At 36.1% G+C, this 22,464-nt stretch overlaps 1 long non-coding RNA gene across 1 annotated transcript in view; it reads left to right on the top strand.

Moving 5' to 3' along the window:
• Positions 1-647: 647 nt before the first annotated feature.
• The window catches only part of LOC145683265 (uncharacterized), a 33,485-nt gene continuing 11,668 nt past the window's right edge, over positions 648-22,464 (top strand). Inside the window, exons 1-2 of the long non-coding RNA XR_014130991.1 lie at positions 648-849; positions 16,023-16,038. This is a non-coding gene — a long non-coding RNA (uncharacterized LOC145683265). The remainder of the gene's footprint in view (positions 850-16,022; positions 16,039-22,464) is intronic.

The following is a 22,464-nucleotide window of genomic DNA, read 5'->3' as shown; positions in this document are numbered from 1 at the left end:
TGGCAACTGACATGCAATCAACATGCACTTTCCAGAACAGATCAATACACGTGATACCTTTCAAACGAGGTACCACACGATGGGGGTTGCTTTTTAAAATTTTTGAGTTACCCCCAGTAACCCCCTTTAGCTCCCTTGTGTTGGATTCTCCTTCTCAGCATAATGTTGCCTTTTATGTCCCTTGAAGGTTCCAAAAGATTTCATGTTTCTATCTGCCTTCGTTTCTTCAGGAGGTGGACCTTAGTGTTATTCGTATAACGCACTGTATATATTCAGTAGTGTATTACTAGCACTAATGAGAGCAGTTTCAATGGAACCCATAAAATAGTGAAAGTGAAGAACTACAAACACTGCTTCCATGTTCTCACCGCCATTGAGTAAGAAATTTGATGCACATTACCCAGTAACCGTGATATCTGCATGCTCATCTTTGCAATTAGTCTTGAACATTACTTACTTGTCATCTCATCTCTCCATCAAAAGGTATTTACTTATCGCTTCATCCCTAACTGACAAAGAACAATTTAGATGACAATTCATTCGTGACCAATGAGATGACACAATGTGCGGACGTTATAACAACATTTTTCATGAATAATTGAAACTTACACAATGAGGAATACGTCAATATGGTACACGGTTGATGAACACAGAGAAGGCGCCTCTACTGTGCCGGTGAACTAGAACTATCAAGTATCTAATTTTCACTTGTTTCTGCTTTGCTCACGATAAACATTCAAGTAAACTGCTGGCATTGCAGTTTAGTTGAAGTATAGAGGAGAAACATCTCAGAGGGCACTAGCAGACATGAAATACCTCTTGTTTCTTATTATTGTTATGATCTACTTAGTAAGTAACGTGTTATTTGTTATTTAAAATACATACTCTATTTGTAGGTTTAGGATATAAAATTAGTAAGCAATTGAGTATTATATCTAGAAAATATACATTAAAATCCATCAATTTCTTTGAGTTTGGGTTTTCGAGCTTCAGACCATCATACAATACTAAAGGTATTAAGAACGGGATCAACATGGCTTCAATCTGCAACTGATGTTTGAATGCGATGCAATTGTTGGATGCAAAGATCATCATACCAGCTCAGCTATCACGGTATACGTCGTACCCCGCAATACTATTTCGAGTCTCGATTACAAGCGCATTCAGAATTCTGAAAGTTAATACAAGTAAAGATAAAATAATGTTGAAAGACGAGACGTATACAAATCCATAATTACCATCGACATTAACGAAATTGCATGCTAGAGGGTAGGTTTCAATTTTTTTTTTTTTTTTTTTTTTTTGAGAAAATCAATTAACTTCATTTTTTTAGTTAACGTAACAAATACTTTTACATTGTACACACCGCAGCGGAGATTGTTTTGCTTTGAGCTACCACGGAAACAAATTTCTATTATATTTTATGTTTACTAATGCTATGATATTTTCTGAACTGCTATTCAATCTAAGATATTATAAGATCTTAGATTTTCACCACTTTTGGTTTGAGTAAAGAGATTGCAGATTAATGGAATACACTTAATTGACACCCTTAATTGATTCCGGAAAATTGCTTCTCACTGGAATACTTTTCATAAGTAAAAGCTTTGCTTCGTATATAATTAAACACAAACAAACTATTTGCTGAGTAAAACAATATATATTCATATTTAAAAAACTACATACGTGTTACAGTTCCTTCAACTAACACTTTGGCTTCAGACACTATCCAGTAAACAGCTATCCAGATAGTCTCTGACCTAGAAAATGTGTTAGTTGACGAAACTGTCACACGTATATAGTTTTTAAATGTGAATATAGTGTTTTAGTCAGCAAATGGTTTGTTTGCGCTTCTAACTATCTATTACCATTTTACTTCCAAACTATGCTGTACAGAAGTATCGGAAGTCTTATAGAAACGATGGGGTCCTGTTAGCTCAATGATAGAGCGTTCATCACTGGTGCATGCGGGTCTTTGTTTGATTCCAGCTCGCGATAAGTGGCCTTTTTGGTTGGCAAACATTGTGTGTATGGGTCTTCTTGGGATTCTTCCGTTTCCTCTCACTTCCTTCATTCCACCATTTCATTCATTTCTCATGCTTGCCATCTCCTTTATCCTAGCCAACATAACCGTAGGACGTAAAACTTAATTTTCTCATCTCTTATTCAGGAAGGCTATTTCTGTTTGACTGTCCGTCTGTATGATTTGGCAAATATCACAGCAAAATCGATAAAATGTATCAAGAAACGGTTACTTTGCAATCAATTCAGCGTCCCAAGAATAGCATTTGTCTCGTCTGCTAACCTGTTACTCTAACCAGAAGTGATTAAAATTTTCCATTTTCCGTTCAAAATTTTTCGCCCTAGAACAAAAGTAACAATAGATAGCGATAAGTCGCTTTCTGTAGTCAATTCAGTCTCTCAAGGAAGTACGTTGTGACCATCAGCAACACTGTGTCAAATACGGAAGTGGTTGATACTTTCTAGTAGATCAAGGGCTAAGGGTGATAATTCCTCCACCCCATGGGGAATTTTCGGCACTGTATTAGTAATGTTCCTTACGGACCTTAGAATCAAAAAACTACTTTTTGGTCAACATATAAGTGAAACACCTGGGTCTTGGTGCCCTTAACTTATAGCACCCGTATATTTTTACAGACATTGATGGGATTTCGTTTAATGACCATAGATGAGACCGTTAGTGCAACACTGGAACAATTCATACCTCGATTAATTTGTAGGAGTGCAGACTTTCTGTTTCCGTAATGAAAAGGACACTTCTGATTAGAAAGGAAAAATAATTGAGGGATATTTAAGAAAATTTTGCTAAGCAAAGTCTCTTCTGGATATTCGTTACGTTATTATGTGGCAACACTGCAAACTATAGTACTTCCGTCTCAATACTATTTCATATAGAACAAAGAACAGTAAATTATATTGAGATCATATTTTTCATAGTCGTATCAGTCTCTCAAGAATATCGTCCAGATACTTCATTAATTATCTATTCATACGAGAAGTGGTTCAAACCAACAATTTCCAAATTTAACGTTTATAGCTACAGAACAAATGCGGTAGTAGATAGTGACAACCTGATTTCAGCCCTTGTGTCAGGGTATTAGGAGAACATGCTGTACTTCCAGCATATTCAACTTAAACTCTGTGTAAGCTAAAAGTGTTTAGAATATAATAGTATTTCTGGTTTCAATGCTTATTACCATACAGCAAAGGAGGCAAGAGATATCCATAAACTGTTTATGACATAGACTCAGCACCATAAGAATGAGTTTTCTATCGATCTTTATGTATCTGTTGAAACAAAAAGTGGTAAAAGTCTATGTTTATTTGAATACAACACTGATTGCATAACGGATAAAACAATTAGTTAGCTCAAACAGTTTACACACACACACAGTGAAACGAAATTTTTTGGTTGTGCGGGCTAGGCCAAAGAAGACGATGATTACGAAATAATTGATGAAATGGTGGAATGAAAAAAGTGGGAAGAAACGGGAGAACCCCGAGAAAACCCACGTACACGGTGTTTGTCCACCAGAAGGTTCACTTGGCGAGAGCTGGGATCGAACCAGGGACCCCAAGCATCAGAGTTGAACGGTCTACCACTGATCCACCTTGCCCCCCCCCATATATATATATATATATATATATATAGGTCTATATATATATATATATATATATATATATATATATATATATATATATATATATATATATATATATATATATATATATATACAGAATGTCTGAAAAGCAGCCTGACATACGGTAAATCTGTTATTATCAAAGGCACAAAATGTAAGAGGGGAAACCGTCTCCAAATATAAGAACTTTATTTTAAAAAAATGGACGAGCCGTTAAGGCTGTACGCTCTTTAAATGAAAATGCAACGTTACCGTTTACCTGGACAAAGAACATAAAGTAAATGAGGACATATTTGAAATGGGGGCTGGCCATCGACACATTAGTTTAAAAGACAGTAACTTCATTCACTTATGTTGTGGGTCCAGGTAAATGACAACGTTGCATTCTCAGTTAACATTGGACGCATAAAGAGTATACAGCCCAAACGGCTCGTCCGATTAAAAAAAAAAAAAAAACAACTTTTACTTTAGATTGAAAATCACATTTTGAGACACCATATTTAAGGTTATTCTACGTAGGAAAAATGTAGTAAGAAAAAAGTGTGAATATTAAGTTTCTGCTTTGGATTTAGTGTTCGGGGAACATAATCCATCTTTGACCTTATTTTTTTATTTCAAGCTCTAGTTATAGATATACTACTTGAATTTCGAATGATGAATACAACTACTTCAGAAGTTTTCTGTACTTTCATTCTGTGGAAAGAAAGTTACTTGCTTACAATGAAGAGACCAACGTTACAATCAAAAGTGGTAGATGTCTGTTCGTACCAGCTTGAATAAAACATCAAAGGAGAAGGTGCTACGAATAACTGGAAAACTGAAATAAAAACTTTGAGTTTTACGTCCCACGGATGTGCGTGTATGCTAAAGGAGATGGTGATGATTGTAAATAAATGATGAAATCAAGAAAGTAGGAACGAGAGAAACGAAGGAACACCGAGAAAACCCATGCGTACGGTGTTTGTCCACCACAAAGCTTACTTCGTGCGAGCTGGGGTTGGAACGCTCTACCACTGAGCCACAGCGGCCATTAATAATTGGAATGATAAACCGATATAAGGAAAGATAAACTCCATATATCTTCCGTTGAAGGGTTTTTGAACTATATCCTTTTCTTGTATCACCTAGAGCTTCCATGCACTCGCCCTCCAATGCTATCGGCATGTTGCTTGTAGGATTTCAAAACAAAGGAAAATACGAAAACTGGATTATTAAAAAGTCAACGTAAAATATAGAAGTCCTACGTTGTTATATCCTAGTGCTTCCTTTGGGATGGGAGATTTGGGTTCAAGTTAGTCCTGAGAGTTCATGCGCTTCAGAGTCCTTTATTAAACTATGAGTCATTATCTGATGTAGTCTTTGTGCTAGAAATAGGCGTTAAGGTTCATCAAAAAACCAAAAGACATTGAACTATTTGTGAGCTGGTAGCAGTTCTTTCCTTGAAATCATACATTGTCTTACACACTTCTTATAAATTGTTTAATTCCATTCGTTTGTCATATCCTCAATCTTCTTCTTTCCTTTTAAAATGGACTTACTGAAGAACTATGAAATTTATTTTAGTTACGTACATATTAGGTTGTTAAAAATTAATATTATAACCAATTTAAAATGCTTTTCAGACAGTGTCGTGCCGTGAGGGGAGCGACCGGGGCAGTGGCTCAGAGCGCCAAAGTAAGGAGGCGCGAAATTCAGAAGTAAAAGAAGAAAAGAAGGAAAAGTAATAAAAATGCTAAAAATCAAGAGAAAGAAGAGTATATTTTTGAAAATTTCCATACGTTCTGCGCCAAACATAGTGGCGCTTTACGGCTTATCTAGCGATCACTATCACATGTACGGGGGCGGCGTCGTATGATCTCGCACCGGGCGTTGATTTTCCACGTTGTTTTCAGATAATCAAAACTACAATATTTGTACCCAGCTTCATCTTAAGTACAGTGAAACCTCTGAATAACGGACACCAATGGGACATGAATTTTTGTCCGTTACTGAGAGGTGTCCGTTACAAAGAGGTTACAGAAATTTGCTTCTCACAACGGACCCATATAGTAAATACATTATGTATGGGCGTAAATTCCTTAAAATTCAATATGAAAATGTTCCATTTAGTACGTACAGTATTTTAATTACTGGGAGGGATGAAGGAGAAATTCATTTCTGTTAAATAGTATTATTGATGGAGATGTGTTAATATATTCATATACTGCAAAAGATAATGCGTGTATGATAATTTTCTTAAGTACATGTCATCACCCCGTAAACCTTGTGAAAATATGCGTTAGGAACCAACTAACGGGCTAAACTCTTTTGTTTAGCAAAAAAGGCATGCTTTTTCCTCTACAAGAGTAATAAAACTCATTTGCAAATATCCTCTGAGAATCCTCAGTACGGTTACGAAAGGAACATGTGTGTGTACTGGCGAGGTGTCTTCGTTGGCGGAATGGATGAAAAGGCAAGTTATTGGGAATGCATATGTTTATTGACCCAGGCCCAATCATAAAAAAAAATATCCTCTTAGGGAAAATGAAAAAGGAAGCCGGGAAATCTCCAACCCAGACTTGTTCCAGTATCATAAGTAAAAGAAAAATGTTGCTTTTCCAGAAAAGTAAGAGAGGAAACACTGCTCATTGAAAATGTTATTGTAAAACCAACAATGTTTGTTTTGTTATCTATGAAATTGTCCGGAAAGGTGAAAGGCCCAGAGGAAAAAGAACTAAATTTGTTACAGAAGGGAAGATCTTTCACATTGATTCCTTGGCCATACGACTGATCCTGCATGAGTGTTATTGCTTGCTGGAGGTTTTCTAGAATTTCCACCAGAAAGCAGTTTATTGCGGGCAATAAAAAATTCAAGTTCAGCTTAAAACTGTTCTGCTTGATGGTACACCAGGTCTAGACTCATGATAGATACAGTTGTGGGGAAGACTTTTCTGTCTACTGTAGTGTAATATATCGGAGAACCGAGAATAATTCCTGTCCGTTATGAAGAGGTTATTGAAACGTTTGGGAAAAAAGGGCTGTCCGCGTTCGTATCTGAGAGTGTCCGTAAAAGGGAGGGTTTTGTTCCGTAAGAGAACATATATTTTTGCTGGGACAAAAAAATCCGTCCGTATTATAGAGGTGTCCGTTATTGAGAGGTGTCTGTTATTGAGAGGTGTCCGTTAAGGGAGGTTTCAGTGTATATGATGGTGAACGTGATTTTGCCACGGGAAACTCAGTTTCGATTCCTGATGTAAACTCATGTGATTTAAATATCTCGTTAAACTGTAAGTCTACATCCCATATGGCCTCGGCGTATTAGGGATGTTAAACTCAAATCAAACTAAAAATATTTGTGCAGGAATGAATTTAATTTTTTTGTTTTACCTTTGGGATGCGATGGGAACTCTAAAACACTCAAGTCCTTAATTGTACTGAAATTAACACGCAAAAGTTCTAATAATCAACAAACTAGATTATAGACAAAATAACTAAATATATTATTTAGAGGGCCGCGGTGGCTCAGTGGTAGAGCGTTCACCTCTAGCACATGTGGGGTCCTTCGTTCTATCTCAGCTTATGCCAAGTGAACCTTGTGGTGGACAAACAGTGTATGCGTGGGTTATCTTGGGGTTCTCCCGTTTCCTCCCATTTTCTTCATTCCACCATTTTTCTCAACCCGCATCATCACTCCTCCTTTAGCCTAGGCGCCATAACCGTGGGACGTAAAGAATTAAAATTTATTTTGTTTTAGGATATTTAGATGAAGTAGATCTAAAATGTCCTAATCCTGAACCCTTAAAAATCTGCTGTGACACTAACATCCCTTCCATTTCAAGACTATTCTGTAGATTCCTGAGAATTCTGAAAAAGAAAAGAAAAAAAAAAAACATGAGAGAAAATACCGACTTACTCCCCAATGAAGTTATCCATATGTAAGGTATTTCGGGGAATACTTACTGTCAATATCTTATGACACATGTTAGGCACAATGCAAAAAAGTTTCATTTTTCTGATAAATAGATACATATTTCTGATGGCACAGTCCATTGGGCGATGAAGAACCTATTCTTTTCAGGTTAGACTTCGATTATCTCTTTATAAAATCAATGGTGATACTGGCAGAATTTATATTTTAAAGTAGTTTGCATATAAAAAGATGCTTATTTCAAATCTAGAATGAAGTTCTAAATCTGAATTCAGTATTCGCCCACGAATACTTGGTCATACTATGTGTGTATCAAACAAATGTAGGCATAAGTTTCTTTTCCTGTTGTTCATAGGTTAGCATTTTTTCAGCATTAAGGTTAAATGAGATGTGAATCCACAGATTAACGTAAGATCCATATCTCATGTTATATAAACGGGAATCGAATCCGTGTCTCCCACGCCAATGGAGCACACGCTAACTATATAGCTAAGAAGGGACTCACTGAAGGGATACGCACGAAATAATGGTTTTTAAAGTAGTAGATTTTTTTTTAAGTCGGAAACAAACTCACGCAACGTAAATATCTCAATTGAAGCCGATTGAAGCATTACTTCACATAAAAAGTTACTTTTTGTTCGTTTGTTTTACTGACAACTTTGCTGAAATGCTGTCGCTTCATTGTAGTATTACCGCACGAAAGAAACCGTTAAGAGATCAATAGTATAGTTGCTCCCTAGCAGCCACACGCACCTTTCGCGTGCAGACTTGCTGGAAACTATCTCATCCTCGTTATGAAAGGAACGTTAAACATTAAACTAGTGAATTGGTCAATATATATTTCGTTATTTGACAGCAGTGTTGCCATACTTAAGTACGTGTTTGAAACTTCAGATGTTAATGTGCAATAGAGACAATTACCATGACTGCATTTTGTTTCCAAATTTTGCTACGAATGTAGGTCTTACTGAGTCTGTGTTTTTTGTTTATTATTATTATTGAAATAGGTCACAGCAAAAACGATAAGGTATACCGAGAAATGGAGTTCGAAAAGGAATTCAGAATCCTATGAATAAGTTTCTGCTGCTAACTTGTCTCTCTCTTAGAACTCATTTTGACGAGATAATCTACTTTCTGCTCCAGTATAGGTCGCCATAGAGTGAAAATGATACATTATACCAATACACGATTTTCAAAGGAATTAGGCTTTACATAATCCCTTTGTATTCGTATATTTATCACGTCTTCCTGTATGTTCATCTGTCCGGAACCCAAAATGATTCAAGAATTACTTGACAGATATACATCAATTTTAGCCAGGATGCGTAGGATCAAAGTTTCCTAAAATTCGTTAATGGGTGTCATTCACCCTTGTCCGAGGCTCTTGTAAAATTTTCTGAACAGGTACATTTTTTTTCCCCAAAGAATGAGGTTGTTATTCTTACCCAAACCCCTAAGCTGGAGGACCACTCCCTGTCGTTTGTCCGCGACTGCGTATTCAGTATATTCACAGCTAACCCCTTTATCTAGAGGTCTTTTCCTCGATCCGCAACCTGAGGACGCCCCATGCCGTGGTGACAGAAACCCACGTTACATGGTTTAGAAGTAAGTGCAGAGAAAACTAAATACATGGAAGTGCGTCGGGACCGTAATACGGTAAATTATGGATGAATTAAAATATTAAATAATACTTTTGATAAAGTAGATACTTTCTAATATGTAGGATCAATATTAACAGAGGAAAATCATATTCACGAGGAAATTAAATGTCTACCAAAAACAAGGAATTCGTGTTATTATTCAGTTCAAAATCACTTGTCCTCGCGAATTCTGTCTAGGAATATGAAGCTTAAAATATATAAAACTTAATCATGCCTGTTGTTCTGTATGGTTGTGAAACATGGTCGTTTACTCTAAGACAAGAACATAGACTAAAAATATTAGAGAACAAGATCCTGAGACGAATATTCAGACCCAAGAGGAACGGGAATGGGGAATGGCGGAAAATTCCCAACGAGGAACTACATAATTTATATGGTTTAACATTATTAGGGTCATCAAGTCTAGGAGGCTTAGATGAGCAGGGCATGTAGGTGGGATGGAAGAAGGTAGAAATACTTTCAAAGTCTTGACTGGAAGACCAATCGGAAAACGAACATTAGGAAGACCTAGGCGCAGATGGGAGAACAATATTAAGATGGATCTCGCAGAGATTGGAATCCAAAGTACAAACTGGATGCAGTTAGGTAAGGATAGAAGTCAGTGGAGAGCTTTTCTGAATGTGGCATTGAACCTCCGGGTTCCATAAGCCATAGAGTTAGTTAGTTAGTGTTATTTATCCTACCTGATGGCGGTAGAGCGTTCACCTCTGGTGCTTGGGGTCCCGGGTTCGATCCCAGCCCCCGCCAAGTGAACTTTGTAGTGGACAAACACCGTGCTCGTGGGTTTTCTCGGGGTTTTCCCGTTTCCTTCCACTTTCTTCATTCCACCATTTCACTCATCTGTCCTAATCACCGTCTCCTTTAGCCTAACCGGCATAAACGTGGGACGTAAAACAAAGATTTCATTTCATTTCATTTCATCCTACCGCGGAAGTGGTAAAAAACAAAAATATTTCCCCCTTAATGTTGATCAGTATAAACCTTTAATAGTGACAGGTAGAGAAAATCAGTTTCAATTTCAATATTGATTTGGAGAAGCCTTTAAGATATGGAAAGAAGCTTTTCTTTCTAATCGATTCACCATTCTATTATGTTCTTTCTTATCGATCTATTCAGATCTGAAGCGGTAGAAATAAAACACTTCCTGTCTTGTCCTTGATTGCTATATAGTAAAAACGGTTACAAATAGCGGGAAACGGTTTTCTACAATCAATTTGTAGTCCCAAAAATATATTCCATTACAAGTCTAATATCTTTATCGGTTTCAATATTAATCGACAAATTATCACGTCATCTATCTATCTATTCTATATTATAAAATTTTATGTGACTATGTTTGCGACTTTTAATCTTTTCAACGACCCGACCGATCTTGATCAAACTTTTCTACGTAGACGAGTTACTGGCCTGGAAAGCTTTCTATCATTTCACTCTGCTGTGTGAGATGAACAGTGACACTTCCGATGCCTTTTAAATCCAAATTCGGCCTCGAAACTTGGGAAATAGGAGGGTATTAAAATGATCGAAAATGACCTACATTAGTGCGGAACCCATAGTTTTCGGGGTCAGTGGTATTAACACTAACACTTCCGAAGCTGTTCAAATCGAAATTTAAAAAAAAATGAAATGAAATCTTTAAGTTTTACGTCCCACGTTTATGCCGGTTAGGCTAAAGGAGACGGTAAAAATGAGAAATGAATGAAATGGTGGAATGAAGAAAGTGGGAGGAAATGGAAGAACCCCGAGAAAACCCGATATTTGTCCTCACGGCGCGAGCTGGGATCAAACCAGGGAACCAAGCACCGGAGGTGAAAGCTCTACCTTTGAGCCACCGCGCCCCCGAAATCGAAATTGAGTCTCGCAACTTGGGGAGGGGGTGATATATGAAAATGATCGAAAATGACCGATATTATTCTCGAATGCATAGTTTGTGGGGTCGCTGAGGCGAACAGTGACACTTCCGATGCCGTTTAAATCCAAATTGAGCCCGGCAAAGTAGGGGAATGGGAGGGGAGACATGTAAAAATGATTGAACATGACCAATATTAGTGTCGAATTCTCGATTTGGGGGTCGATGAGATGAACAGTGACATTTCTGATGCCTTTTAAATGAAAATACCGATCCCATCATTACTCCTCAGTAGGGATGGTGACATGTAAATATAGTTGATAATGACCGCTATCAGTATCGTGGTTTTTGTATCCATAGTATCATATTAGTATTCATAGTTTTGGCGGTCCCTAAGTTGATTGGTGACAGTTTTGGTGCCCTGTATGTCCAAAATAAAAGATATTCTCCCCGTGCAAAGGACGGATATTCTCTAGTACCAACTAAAACCTTCACTTTGTGTTCACAAGATACTGTTACTTGCTCGATATGAGTGACTGTTCCAAATGAAGATTTGATCTTTATACTTAAATTCAAATCAATGTTAAATTCCGATAAGTTAAGATTGGAATTATACCTTGGTTCAATACAGTTAAAGAAAAGCCACTTGTTTCGCACGCAAATTAATGATTATCTTTCTAATATGCCTAGGTACTTACTTGTAAATAAAATAAAACATGTATGCTTTTCCAAAGGACAATAAACTCTAGTTAAATGGGTCAACTGAAACGCCGTGGACCTGCAATCGATGAATAGATACGTTAAAGCGTAGTAAACTCTGTAAAAAAGGGTATTACTAAGCATGCTCTTCTTGATTTATTGATGGAATGTGGAAAGACTGTAAGACTAAAGAGCTTTCATATTGAGTCAAGATCACGTAAATGTAAGTTTTTCTTGATTGTAATTGCAGAAAAGAATATTTTACGGAAACTTGATTCCAAGAAGTTTCTCACTGATAGTACAATTCGTATATTAATTATCTTTTTACGAAACTTGTTTACATTGCAGGCTGATAAAAGAGAATAAAATATCTGCATTGAGATGAGATATCTACATGAATCCTCCGCACCAGACACAGTGTCAATGCTGATATTAACAAGGAAAATTTGCGTCGTTTTTTAAAAGAGTGTGCAGCTTTTTCCGGGTTCCATTCCCTGTGGTTGAATTCGGTCGAACGAGTGAAAAATGCTTTTGCAGCCCAGCCATCCTGAAAGAGGTTTTCCTCATTCACACCAGGCAAATGCCGAGGTGGTACCTAACAAATAGGTCACAGGCCGCTTCCTTCCTTCTACAATTCCTTCTTCCTTCCCTTTCCGCGGATAGTGTGCTCGCCAAGGGATGCCATCCCTCATACGTGACGGGCTAACATGGCCATAGACGCCGAAAGTACAGAAATCTAAATCCTAAATATCTAAATCTGCAGCTTCACTTTGTATTTTTGGTTATAGATGCAATACAAAAATAGGAAGAGAAAATACCCAAACAGAATTAGAATTATAATTAACAACGAACGAAATACTTCTAGCAATTGAAGAACTGTTTTATTCATGATTTCGAAAACAACTTAATAGAATTCACTATCAAACATGTCATTTCTTCTATCTAGATATCACATATCGACTAGTATATCACTCGTGTTTACAAAAATATTATAGACTAAGAAATTAAACCATCATAATTAATCACAATTTTCCAATATCTAACTACCCTTACTGATTACTCTTACCTTAGTAGTATCATCAGGCCTTATATACTGTGCGCCTCTGTGCTGTAAATAATTTTCCGCCTCCTCCCCTAACGAAAACGACCAATATTGCAATTAAAATCACAATTTTTGTGGTCACTGAGATGAATAGTGACAGTTTATAATATTAATGTTGAATTCATAGTTTTCGAGGTCGCTGAGTTTATCGGTATCAGTTTTCATGATGTTCAAGTTCATCCTCATCCCTTGGGGTGGGGGTGGGAGAGGATAACTTTCTAAGAGTAATCAGATAAGCTAGCTAATCAGTAACTACTGTAATTAAAGCGAATTAATCACATTAACACATTTTCTCTCACTTCCGCGGCACTCTGCGGGTTGCTAATTTTAAATATTACTTTGCTTTAAAACTTAAGAAAAATCAATAATTTTACCGCCCTTCAATTCTGCCGCCCTATGCTCGAGCACAGAATAGCATTTATTTGAATTTGGGCCTGAATATCATAATGAGAGCTTAACGAAACAATGCTTGAACATCTCTTATCTTAACAGATGGCGTCATTATTTAGCAGCGTTAATTTTGGATTTATGTTACCCCTCCAGTTTCAAACCTACAAAAAATCAATTAAAACATCGAACATTGTTAAGTTAGGTTAATTTACGATAGGTTAGGTAGTTTAGGATTTGATAGGTTAACTTAGATTAGGTTTGGCTAGTTTAAGTTAGGTTAGGCTATCTGGTAAGACTCTAGTTAGACTAGAACAGTGACTGGAACCGGTTCTCATAAAAGCTTCAATTATCACTTAAATTCAGTAATCCGTGGTTCTCATAAAAAATTAATGGATTCTCTTCTTTATTCTTATATAATTCTGTAAAACTGAAAGCGGAAATATCACATTCAACTCATCCTATACGACTACCATGATGCTGAATCATCGAAACCTTCCGCGTGTTGCAAATAGTACCCATTTCTATATATCTTTTCACGTATTAAACATAACATTACTGCCAAACTTACACACCTGAACATCACATAAGAACTCCAAATCATCATTTGTAACCTCACTTCTCCTCTAAATTTTGCTAATGTTTATCAAAAAACGGAGGGGCAACTCTAAACTTAGCCCTTAATTTTATGTTTAAAGAAGATTTCGCTTTACTACCCTCCTTTACACTCACCATTTTATCATTATGATCAGCTGAATGAGTCTTATCGATTATTATCTGTTCTATCTTTAAACAATTTTTGGCTAGTTACACACCGACAATACTCTAGCATGTGATACCAAAATTAGTATTAAGCTTTGAAAATGCGTACATTCCCATAGTAAGGTGGTCAACTTCGTAGAATATATTTAACAGCGCAGTCATTGAGTGAACAGCGCAATGTCAGAAATCGGATGCCGCCATGCGTTTCGACTCCCGAGATCTACCGTCGCACAAAAATATCAACACTATTATGCCATTTGCACAGTTCTTCCTACGTTCAACACTGCATATCAGACGCTCATCCGATTGTTCATAAAATTTTAGACCACACACTAACTTTATCACGTTATACTTATTCACCAATAGGTCATTTGATTGGTATCCACAAATGTCATCAGGCCGTTGTTGTCTATAAGTCGCATTTATTGTCGCTACCTCTTCATTTATTGCATGTAACTTTATGAATGCACTTCTTGTCGTTAACTAACAGGCCTCTTAAGTGTCAAAACCCTCTCTAAATAGTCCTAGAACAGAAGATAACCATCTTTCTCGCAACAACCTCCTTGTGTTGTTACCTGCACTTCACTTGATCCTTTACTTTAAATGTCATGCTGAAACCTTCTTGTGTGTGCGTAAATTAAAGAGCAAGGAAAAAATGAAATTTTGATACCTATTTGCAAATAGACCAAGTAGCAAATTGATACTCGTAGGTCCAGAGAAGACGTTACCTTCTGCAGCCCGACAATCCTCTAATGTAATAAACTCCTCTTAGAAGACAATGAATAAAGCATTCTATGGAACTCTATTGACTTTTTCATCCTATCATTTTTAGCAACTTTTAGAAAATTTAGAAATGTTTTATAGATGACCGAGAAGAAATTGCGTTCGGGTTAACGCTTTTAATTGGATTGTCTCGTCAGCGATTGATGACTCAAAGAGACGACCCGCTCGGGAGAGTAATGCTCCCGGAAATACATTTTTTTTCGCGCGCTACTCTAGCCAGCTTTTTTTAGTTAGTCAAAATTTATATCATGTGGTTCAAGGTGAAACAAAACGAGCCCTGGGTGGTTTCTAACCCGTTCGTACTACTACTCCTACTCCTATTTCTCCTCCTGCTCCTCCTTGCCCTCCTTCTCCTACTCCTACTATTACTACTCTACTACTACTGCTGCTACTACTACTATTATTACTACTACTTATATGCACAAAAGTAAGTTAACCGCTTTCTTGACTATTATTTTAATCTTATTTTAATAAAAAGAAATGTACATACACAATGAACATTTAAAAAAAATAAAAGAAATTCTTTCCTTATGCCGGGTTTGAACCAACGTAAAAAGCGATTTCCGTTACTAGCACGCAGCGTTAGCAGGCTCAGCCACGAGTGTCGACAACGGTAAACATTTGATTTCTGGTATATGAATGCTAGGTGGCAAGACATGGATAACCCTAACCAATAAGAATCGTGTATTTCGTTCATAATTCCGGGAGCATTACTCTCCTTCAACAAGTATCTTCTTAACTTAACACTGAGCTCCATGTAAATAAGTTTCATTTTCGCACTATCAGTTTTTTTTTTTTTTTTTTTTTTAAATTCAGGATTCTGCCAAGAGAGAACAGCATTTACAGTAGATTACTCGCACCATCTTGGAAGAAAATATTTAATAAACGGAGTGCTATACCAACACTGATGTTATAGATAAAATCAATTTCAAAGACTAAAATATCATGTTTACCTTAATATTTGAAATAGGAGAAAGTCAATAATAATTATTTAATGAATGTTTGCAATATATAAAATGTCATAATACTGAGTGTAGCATTTAAATTCACTGAACATTCATTGTTTTTTTCATCGACCAGTCGGGAAGTGTACCCATTGCAACGCAAGAATAGGAGACGTATGTAATTTCATATTTAACAATTGAGTTTTGATACTGAATTGCTATATCTATAAATTGGTGAATAATGCTCTTTTTTCTTTCTTTTCCAGGCCATTTCGTATGGAGGTAGGTGCATACATTTGAATTAATTTATTCAAATATTTTAACTTTATTTTATATGTATCTGTTTTTATTATATTTATTTTATATCAGTGCCTTTCCATTTATCTTTTGCTGACAGAAATTAAGGAAAAACTGTCTGGGAGGTTATTTGACAATTTTAAAGTAGTTTCGTCACATTTAGTCCGGGATCCACAGTACATGCCCGTAAAAATTTGTGGGTGCACGGAATTTTATTGTTGCATCGTGTTCTTCGCCCTATCGCTTTCTATTTTTTCTTGGGTAGACATCTCAATTATGGTCGCTTACCTCCACAGACGCCATTTTCCAATATGGCCGCCAAATAAGCAATCACCATACATAAGTAAGGAACTAAGTCATCTAGGAAAGTGATCTTGGTGTCGAATCATAGGTTTTCGGGGTCAGAGAATTCAAATATTACCTTACATTTGCGATATATTGAAGTCTTGCATGTAATATAGCCAGGGGCGTACGCAGGAATTTATTTGAAGGAGGTCCAAAGCTGACACACCGATACCAAGTCATTTCAACTTAAAAAACTTTACAATAGGAGCTCTTGACAAGTTCGACTTTGAGGCTATTCACCGCTCCCAGGTACATTTGAGAGTCATCGTACTGTCGTGGTTCTTTTTCAACATAAAACATCAGAAGAGATCCACAGAAAAAAAATATTTCACAAACTGTACTGATGAACAGAATTTGTAGACTTTTGTGTGAGCTACCGTGTCGAATAAAAGAAAAACTAAATCGAGGGAAGAGTATAACCAATCTTGCTCTTCCGAACAATTTTACAGTAGCTGAGGATGTTGGCATTCATTCATCTGATGAGGCATCCACATGTGCTCTAAAAACTGAGTTTGTTATTTCTCTTACTCGATGTGGTGTGTCTTCAGGCGACGATCAGCTCGTATCACCAACGTGGAGAAATATACACTCTTTAATTTCATCAAAAGTTGTACTAATTAAACAAGTTGGGTTTCTGCCAGTTATTCCTTCCCCAGTTACCGATTACGCTACTGTGTGTACTGCCATTAAAATCTTTGAATCTGTGAGACAACTATTGAGACAACCCAACTTTCCGATCTTTTGCGACGAAGGAGTATTCTGTACAGTTGTGTACATAGTTCTAAGTAACCCAAAGGAATTTTATGACATATTGCCAATGCTTAGAATGTTTCATTCCACAAAAGTGGCTCTACGGTGTGGTGGGAAGTGCCTCCTTGGTAGCGGTTTCGATGATGCTCTGGTTGAAACAAAGATCTTCAGAGTGAATTCAGTAAAGAGTGTACTAAACGGAAAATATGTTCGGCGTTTCAAGGAATGTTAATTGTCTCTGAAGTACTCGAGAAAATGATTTGGGATGCTCTCTGGAGTAGTAACAAAAAGGAAGCTTACAACAATTTGCTTAAAGAAGTAAATCAGTTTCAACTGGCCTTGCAAAATAGAGAAGAAAAATGTAAATTCCTCCATACTCTACTGTTAGTTTCAAGTCAACAACTAAGAGACTGTTATTTAAGATTCGTGAATAAATGTAACGAGAAATCAGAACTTTGCAGTTACCTCAACAATTTTCTCAACATTGAAGGACTCATCAAAATCTTTGTAACGTCTGATCGCGAAGAGACTGGAATTTACATGTTGAGACCGTTGAGTCATTAATCCCTATATTTCAGCAATTCAATTACCTGAATTATTTACGTTATGAATCATGATACTTGGAATTAATGAAGCGCCTTGGAATAGATTTCCTTACTTGCATGAAAAGTTCTTGAATGGTCAGTATGTAGTTTCTGGAAAGTCGGCACCATTACACGCAGTGGGCCCAGATATGAAACAATTCAACGAGCTCTAAAAAGTACGAGAGGAATAATTGGACAAACGCGTAAAACTCAGTACGTCACTGAATGGCAACTGACCTATCACGAAGTTCTCGCCATTGCCAATGTTTGGAACAATCTTATAAATGCACAGGTAGTGAGTCACACAGAAACAGTTCATCATGAATTAACTGGGAAGCAAAGCCAATCGTTTGGTTCAGTTCATAATAGCAGAAGGTAATCCATTCAAATTTGATGGTTCTTTTATTTTACACAACATTGTGACAAAGCAAATTGTTTCTGAGGATGTGAGGGCGAAAAGTTTAGGTGTATTAAGAGATACAAGGAGTAACAATGAGAAATTTAGGAAAGAGCACTTCTTTACCAAAGAAAGGAAACTGACGGACAGAATTGAAAAAGTATATGTCCCCACCTTCGAAATTCTTATCACAAACAACGTAACTGTGACACCTGCCATAATCAAATCAAGGGATTTTGCACAGACTCAGAAGAAAATCACATTGCAAATGAAAGAGATTTGACAATGCAAGAAATACTCTCTCATGATCTCGTAAATTCAAGTTAGTTGTTTGAAGGTGATGCACCTTCGAGACCAACATACTATGAGCAAGTATCGCATTTGGAGAAAAAATCGACAAGAGTACCTCATTTCATCCAAAATTTCAAACACGGACTACTGTAGTTTTTGATTTCATGTCGCAGATAAGAATGTTGAAAATGTCAGATTTAATAACTTTGGGGAAGCAATAAACGCTGTTATTGAACGAACCACTAAAGTATGCTCAGCCAAAGAAATACACTTTATTTTTGACAGTTATTGTGACAATTCACTCAAAGAAAGTAAGAGAGAACGTCAATCAGACACTACCGGATCTATTCATCTCGCTTGCCTTCAGTCTCACACTCATATACCAATCCAAACTAAAATTCTGGAATGCCGTTCAAAATAAAATAATGCTGCAAGCATTAGCAAAAAAAAAAAAATGATACTTGAAAAACCTTCAACAGACTTAATTCTTGTTACAAGCGGAATGGTAATAAATGACAGTGCCCTTCCCGCTACCGTACGCATAAAAGGAAACGTAACTAATATTGAAATGCTCACATCAAAGATTGAAGAAGCCGACCAAAGAATTGTACCTCACACATACTAGGCACTTGAACGCGGCGCGCAGCGAGTTGTCCAATGATACTGATGTGGCTATTTTGTTACTAAGATATTTTGCAACCATGAGTAGTAAAGGGCTGAAACAATTGTAGGTAACGTTTGGGATGGGAGAAAAAAATCGTTTCATTCCTATTCACCACTTATATGATACACTTAGAGACAAAATGAGTAGCGTCGTCCTCAAGGCCCACATTCTCACTGGGAATGGCATTTTAAATAAAGTGGGTACAAACAATGCAGCACTGAATGCACAACCAACAAATTATCTTCTTCATTTTGCTGAAACAAGCAGTCTCTCAGTTGAAGACATGAGGAATGCAGAAACATATTTTACGAAAGTGTGGGCGAAATCGACAAAAGTAGAAATATTTTTATGGTTTATGCTATGAACTTTATAGATTGAGCCCTAAACTCATCAGAGCTGCAACTCACTTCATCTACTATTCGAGGTCCCATTAAAAGTGCGTATTTGGTCATCGGAGAATCTCTGTTGTGATTAGAAAAAGAACATATTACTGAAAGACCTGTGAAATTTGAATGGGTTTCCTGAGACCGAAAATGTGTTTCCGATCTTTACCAGATGCTGTATTGTGAGTGTGTTCTTGCAAAACAAACAATTGTAATCAATATATATGTAAGAAATTTCAACTGTTGTGTACAATGTACTGTCTTTCTTACAAGCGCTGTGAAAATTCTCAGCTGTAAGTTACATACATTTTGTTTCAGACTTATAAATTTGGACTCATATTAGGTAATCTTTTATCTTTATTTGCAAAAATAAACTACTTTTAGTAATTTAAATAATAAGGTTGCTCAAATGTGAGGTATAAGATATGTGCGGGAAAGACTTAAATTGTAAAAGGGTAACGCAGTGCTCTTTATGAAACCACTTCGTTTTATGTGTTGATATTGATATTTTATATTTTGACACAAAAAATAGCATAGATTAAACATGACAAAATAATATTAGAGACTAAATATTGTGGCTGCTAAAATGTTGTGTGTATGTGGGAAATATTGTAACAATACTCAGTTGTTTAGCCACATCAGCACTTTTTCTAATGGTTCAATTTGTTTATATTAATGATATTTTGGACCATTAACAAATATTAATTCATAATGATACTAATAGCACAATATTTGATTTACTGCTTTTACATATATTTGTAAACGTAAAGCCATTTTGTATATTAACTTTGTTTATGAAATAAAGCCTTTTCAAAAAGACTAATTTTTTAATTTCTTATAATTTTGTTCAAATCTATTCGAAATAATCAAATCATGATTATAGTATTAGACACTAAGGTGCATTCGATATATCTTGTCCCGTACGTCTCATTTGCGTAATTATTATTTCAGAAGCCTTCAATGTTTGGTTGTTTTTAATGTTTGTGATATTGTAGCGTCGTTAGTTTACAACACTGAACAATAAGTGTGGTATTGTTTGTTTTCTTTTTAAATGTAGATTTGAATTTTGTAATAATCTGACATAGTGACTTTTTAAAAAAATACAACTTTGTGATGGATTGGCAACACTGTTAATATGTTGGTATTGAAGAGTACGCCAAAATGTGTCTCTCTTTGTGGTGAACAAATATAATTGAGAACTTCTTTTGATTCGGTTTGTGGTTTCCGAGATATTCCCGCGGATGAATTAAAATGGTCAACCCTGTATATACATAGTGTATCTTTTGTCTGTAATATATAAAATTCTTCAATATATAGCAATTTTATGGTAATATTTCACTTCCTTGATCTCGAAAAGTAATGATTCGACACCAAAATCACTTTCCTAGGTGACTTAGTTCCTTAGTTATGCATGTTAGTTACTTATTTGACGGCCATATTGGAAAATGGCGTCTGTGGAGATAAGCGACCATAATTGAGATGTCTACCCAAGAAAAAGTAGATAACGATAGGTCGAAAAACACGATGCAACAACAAAACTCCGTGCACCCACAAATTTTTACGGGCATGTACTGTGGATCCAGGACTAATTAGCAAGTTTCTAATAACTAGCGATACTTATTGGGGTCACAAAGAAGGCGCGTAGCTTCTAGGGACAACTATAACTATTAAAATGACATCGAACGATGAGGAACTGATTGATCGTGATTTTTCTCTATTCCTTTTCTTTCTCTTTTCCTAACTATCTCTCCTTTAGTAACAGCAATCCTAGATTCAATTTCCCGTCGGAACACTCAGTCTAAAAGGCATAACGGGATTTAATGCCAACCATTCTGTATAAATATTCTAGAATTTCCTCATTCATACCAAGCAAATGCCGAGTACCAGCAAGTATACAGGTCTCAGTTAACTTATTTCCTTCCTTGTACTTTTTTTCCTTCCCTTTTATGCGGATAGCGTGCTTTCCATAGAACGTCACCCGTCATAATGACTCGTTTAGGGTGATACATGGCGGTTATCACTGGCGTCTCTGGCATGTAAAATTTGGGGGGGGGGGTCATCAAGGAAAGTGATTTAAATGGTACTACCAAACCCAACCTCTTTATTATCTTCGATTCTATTTGTTACCTTTCTCCTTACCTTCACGGACCACCTGAGGTATATCAAGAAGTCTGTTATAATCGTTTCATAACCTGAATATTACATTCAAATTAGCATAATTATTATTATTTATGTTATTCTGTCGTTAGTTAACAAAATTGAATACAATATTGAATACTTTGTACTTCAGTATATTAAGGGGGACGCGTCCCCCTCGATCCCCCAACCAAAGACGCCCGTAACGGTTGTGCTCAGAAATATATTTAAATAAATAATAATTAAATTATCTTTCTTATCCTTTTATTTTTCTATTTGATTTTTGTATCTAACCAATTACATGACTTATATTCAAAGGAGATACTAGCCTTTTTAAGCAAAATCGTCACATGCTCTAAGGAGGAGAGAGAGGACGCATAGGATGGTCCACCTCACACAATTTCAGCTTCTCTGTTCTGTAACAACAATTAATATAGTCAAACACAAAATGAAAATTAAAATGTTTTTCTTTCTTTATTTTATTATTATTATTATTATTATTATTATTATTATTATTATTATTATTATTATTATTATTATTATTATTATTATTATTATTTTGTTTTGAAAACGATTTAGCACCTCAAGATAACATATCATGATTATCTACAACACTTTACCTGAACCAGAAGTGAATTAAATTTACTATTATTTCCAGTTTCAAAAGAGGTTTCAACGTTTATATTCAGTCCTTGTCACAAATCTGAGCAGACGTCTGATTTCTATTTAAGTAAAAAAACACATGTAACTTATTCCCACAAAATCTAGTTTGTTGGACTTACTCCGTAAAATAAAGATTAATTAATCATAAAATGAATTTAAAACATATAGTCCTGTTTCTACTGAAACAAATTTATGGAG

Source organism: Thermobia domestica, chromosome 4, assembly GCF_964235325.1.
Source record: "Thermobia domestica chromosome 4, izTheDome1.hap1.1, whole genome shotgun sequence".
In the NCBI taxonomy this organism is placed as follows: Eukaryota; Metazoa; Arthropoda; class Insecta; order Zygentoma; family Lepismatidae; genus Thermobia; species Thermobia domestica.
Note: the sequence above shows the minus strand (reverse complement) of the source record. Positions and strands in the feature narration are given on the sequence as shown.